Raw genomic sequence first — 5,000 nt, forward strand, 5'->3', positions numbered from 1 at the left:
CGTAATCAACGCGAGCTTATGACTCGCGCTTACTGGGAATTCCTCGTTCATGGGGAACAATTGCAAGCCCCAATCCCTAGCACGAAGGAGGTTCAGCGGGTTACCCCGACCTTTCGGCCTAGGAAGACACGCTGATTCCTTCAGTGTAGCGCGCGTGCGGCCCAGAACATCTAAGGGCATCACAGACCTGTTATTGCTCAATCTCGTGCGGCTAGAAGCCGCCTGTCCCTCTAAGAAGAAAAGTAATCGCTGACAGCACGAAGGATGTCACGCGACTAGTTAGCAGGCTAGAGTCTCGTTCGTTATCGGAATTAACCAGACAAATCGCTCCACCAACTAAGAACGGCCATGCACCACCACCCACCGAATCAAGAAAGAGCTATCAATCTGTCAATCCTTCCGGTGTCCGGGCCTGGTGAGGTTTCCCGTGTTGAGTCAAATTAAGCCGCAGGCTCCACTCCTGGTGGTGCCCTTCCGTCAATTCCTTTAAGTTTCAGCTTTGCAACCATACTTCCCCCGGAACCCAAAAGCTTTGGTTTCCCGGAGGCTGCCCGCCGAGTCATCGGAGGAACTGCGGCGGATCGCTGGCTGGCATCGTTTATGGTTAGAACTAGGGCGGTATCTGATCGCCTTCGAACCTCTAACTTTCGTTCTTGATTAATGAAAACATACTTGGCAAATGCTTTCGCTTCTGTTCGTCTTGCGACGATCCAAGAATTTCACCTCTAACGTCGCAATACGAATGCCCCCGCCTGTCCCTATTAATCATTACCTCGGGTTCCGAAAACCAACAAAATAGAACCGAGGTCCTATTCCATTATTCCATGCACACAGTATTCAGGCGGGCTTGCCTGCTTTAAGCACTCTAATTTGTTCAAAGTAAACGTGCCGGCCCACCGAGACACTCAACTAAGAGCACCCTGGTAGGATTTCAACGGGGTCCGCCTCGGGACGCGCAAGCACGCCTTTGGCTCGCCCCACCGGCAGGACGTCCCACGATACATGCCAGTTAAACACCGACGGGCGGTGAACCAACAGCGTGGGACACAAATCCAACTACGAGCTTTTTAACCGCAACAACTTTAATATACGCTATTGGAGCTGGAATTACCGCGGCTGCTGGCACCAGACTTGCCCTCCAATAGATACTCGTTAAAGGATTTAAAGTGTACTCATTCCGATTACGGGGCCTCGGATGAGTCCCGTATCGTTATTTTTCGTCACTACCTCCCCGTGCCGGGAGTGGGTAATTTGCGCGCCTGCTGCCTTCCTTGGATGTGGTAGCCGTTTCTCAGGCTCCCTCTCCGGAATCGAACCCTGATTCCCCGTTACCCGTTACAACCATGGTACGCGCAGAACCTACCATCGACAGTTGATAAGGCAGACATTTGAAAGATGCGTCGCCGGTACGAGGACCGTGCGATCAGCCCAAAGTTATTCAGAGTCACCAAGGCAAACGGACCAGACGAGCCAATCCGATTGGTTTTGATCTAATAAAAGCGTCCCTTCCATCTCTGGTCGGGACTCTGTTTGCATGTATTAGCTCTAGAATTACCACAGTTATCCAAGTAACGTGGGTACGATCTAAGGAACCATAACTGATTTAATGAGCCATTCGCGGTTTCACCTTAATGCGGCTTGTACTGAGACATGCATGGCTTAATCTTTGAGACAAGCATATGACTACTGGCAGGATCAACCAGGGAGCTGCGTCAACGAGAGCTGAGCAGCCGGCCGCCCGGGAGTGTGTCCCGAGGGCCCGCGCGAACACGCAAGCGTCCGCTCAATTATTCTGCAAACAGGAGGAGGCTGAGCTCCCCTGCACGATACACCTCGAAACCCTCTCAGGTCCCGGCGGCGCGCAGCGCCGTCCTAAGTACTTGGTCGGGTTCGAGAGAGGCGCAATCGCCCGGAGATAGGCGAGTAGACGCTTTCAGTGCGAACACCCGTGCTCCCAACTGAGCTTGCCGCTGCCGACAGAGGCCCGGGAGCGTGCTGTCGTGGCATTGCCGGCGGGAAACAACACGCGCCACCTACGGTGACCGGCAGCTCCAACGCCAGCGCCACAGAAGGGCAAAGCCCCACTTGGGTGCAGAAGCGAACTCTCCCAGCACAGCGCACGCGCCAACACGTCCGCAGAGCTGCGATACAAACCACCTGCGAGAACCGCTGGGGGCGACCGAGCAGCAGACGGCGTCGCGACGCCGAGTGCCGGGCGGCGGCGCATCCTCAACGCACACAGTCCGCAATCGGACCAGCACACTGCAGATGTCCACCGCGCTTCGCACCGGGCTCGGCAGAACCCACTTTGGCCGCCTGGCGCCGCGCGCAGGGTGCGCCGGCGCATAGCTGGGACGCCAGCCGGGCCCGTCGGCCGGCGCTCCTGCCACTGGGCGCCCCCCACCAGCCGGCTGTAGTGCGTGCGCTCACGCAGCGCGCGGCCAGCACGCCGGGCGGCCCCCCCTCACCGGCCGGGGACTGTCCCGCCAAGCCACAGCCTCGTATCGCTTCATACCCACATGGCCAACTCAGGTTCGGGGGCATGGCGGGTACCGCCGAAACAACCGGTTCACAGATGTACCGATCGTCGCTATCACCGATGCACCTGCAGCGCGAACAACCGCTCAACAACTGATTTCCAGTTCATTTGCGGATCTTTGGCAGCAAACGTATACGTCAATCTACATTTGCGAAATCTACGATTCTGGCATGCCTGCATGTTATGTGTCACGACACGCTACATCAGCCCACATACACACTGCGGCATGTACACGAGAGAACACGTGGAAGATGGTCCGCGCACGTGTGCAATGTCCCTTGCGCGGTCGACTGTCAACCGGCCTCTGTAGCATGTCGCAGATGTGGAACGCGGTCCACCGTGCTATCATGTTGTGTGGGGCAATACGATTAAATAGGAAAACCCTCGTCGCTACATCAACAGACGGCTCACGCTGATTCCCGGCAGAGGGAGGAGGGGGGGGGGGGGCCAACATGCAATACTTTCGTCCGTACCTACTTACCACATGTCTGTACGGCGTACAACAGTGCAATCTCGCTGTAATGGGGAGACGAGACAAGTAGCATCGTGCACAACATATGGCCCTTATGATTCGCCATTGTAGGGCGCAGCCGGTGTACGGTCAAGCATGTGCCACATTATGTCACTCAGTACGTAACGACGGATGATCAGTGTGGGTTACGCGTACATCAGCGGACAGTCCACACAGGCCGTACCACAACGTACACTGACTGCATCGACAACCGAATGCAACTGAACAACATGACACCAGAGGATCCAAGCAGTGAACTATGTTCAGAGGGTTGCTGTTAGGCAAAGCTACATTCCTGTGACGTTACATGTGACAGTTAAGGTGCAGTGTAAGTTAGGTTAAGGTGCAGTGTAAGTTAGGTTAAGGTGCAGTGTAAGTTAGGTTAAGGTGCAGTGTAAGTTAGGTTAAGGTGCAGTGTAAGTTAGGTTAAGGTGCAGTGTAAGTTAGGTTAAGGTGCAGTGTAAGTTAGGTTAAGGTGCAGTGTAAGTTAGGTTAAGGTGCAGTGTAAGTTAGGTTAAGGTGCAGTGTAAGTTAGGTTAAGGTGCAGTGTAAGTTAGGTTAAGGTGCAGTGTAAGTTAGGTTAAGGTGCAGTGTAAGTTAGGTTAAGGTGCAGTGTAACTTAGGTTAAGGTGCAGTGTAACTTAGGTTAAGGTGCAGTGTAACTTAGGTTAAGGTGCAGTGTAACTTAGGTTAAGGTGCAGTGTAACTTAGGTTAAGGTGCAGTGTAACTTAGGTTAAGGTGCAGTGTAACTTAGGTTAAGGTGCAGTGTAAGTTAGGTTAAGGTGCAGTGTAAGTTAGGTTAAGGTGCAGTGTAACTTAGGTTAAGGTGCAGTGTAACTTAGGTTAAGGTGCAGTGTAAGTTAGGTTAAGGTGCAGTGTAAGTTAGGTTAAGGTGCAGCGTAACTTAGGTTAAGGTGCAGCGTAACTTAGGTTAAGGTGCAGCGTAACTTAGGTTAAGGTGCAGCGTAACTTAGGTTAAGGTGCAGCGTAACTTAGGTTAAGGTGCAGCGTAACTTAGGTTAAGGTGCAGCGTAACTTAGGTTAAGGTGCAGCGTAACTTAGGTTAAGGTGCAGCGTGGGTTAGGTTAGGGGCCAACGTGGGTTAGGTTAGGGGCCAACGTGGGTTAGGTTAGGGGCCAACGTGGGTTAGGTTAGGGGCCAACGTGGGTTAGGTTAGGGGCCAACGTGGGTTAGGTTAGGGGCCAACGTGGGTTAGGTTAGGGGCCAACGTGGGTTAGGTTAGGGGCCAACGTGGGTTAGGTTAGGGGCCAACGTGGGTTAGGTTAGGGGCCAACGTGGGTTAGGTTAGGGGCCAACGTGGGTTAGGTTAGGGGCCAACGTGGGTTAGGTTAGGGGCCAACGTGGGTTAGGTTAGGGGCCAACGTGGGTTAGGTTAGGGGCCAACGTGGGTTAGGTTAGGGGCCAACGTGGGTTAGGTTAAGGGCCAACGTGGGTTAGGTTAAGGGCCAACGTGGGTTAGGTTAAGGGCCAACGTGGGTTAGGTTAAGGGCCAACGTGGGTTAGGTTAAGGGCCAACGTGGGTTAGGTTAAGGGCCAACGTGGGTTAGGTTAAGGGCCAACGTGGGTTAGGTTAAGGGCCAACGTGGGTTAGGTTAAGGGCCAACGTGGGTTAGGTTAAGGGCCAACGTGGGTTAGGTTAAGGGCCAACGTGGGTTAGGTTAAGGGCCAACGTGGGTTAGGTTAAGGGCCAACGTGGGTTAGGTTAAGGGCCAACGTGGGTTAGGTTGCCAGAGATGTGTCAAATCAGGATGTACGTTTGGCTGGTGTCAGGTGGTGGGTTGGTTCGATGCCTTTATAAGGGGTGTGGCCAAAGGGTATTTTATTACTTGTACCTTTTGTGTTGTGGCGTGGCGTTGCGTCCTGTGTTGATACTGGGTGGACCACTGTGGGTGTTGCTGGCTGATTTGAGCTGCGTTGTTTGCGGGTGA

General features: G+C 53.8%; 1 non-coding gene across 1 annotated transcript in view; it reads right to left on the bottom strand.

Moving 5' to 3' along the window:
- The window catches only part of LOC126326414 (small subunit ribosomal RNA), a 1,893-nt gene extending 187 nt beyond the window's left edge, over positions 1 to 1,706 (bottom strand). Inside the window, exon 1 of the ribosomal RNA XR_007560662.1 lies at positions 1 to 1,706. This exon is cut by the window's left edge and continues 187 nt beyond it. This is a non-coding gene — a ribosomal RNA (small subunit ribosomal RNA).
- Positions 1,707 to 5,000: the final 3,294 nt, after the last annotated feature.

The sequence above is a fragment of the Schistocerca gregaria genome, unplaced genomic scaffold (genome assembly GCF_023897955.1).
Source record: "Schistocerca gregaria isolate iqSchGreg1 unplaced genomic scaffold, iqSchGreg1.2 ptg000988l, whole genome shotgun sequence".
Lineage (NCBI taxonomy): Eukaryota > Metazoa > Arthropoda > Insecta > Orthoptera > Acrididae > Schistocerca > Schistocerca gregaria.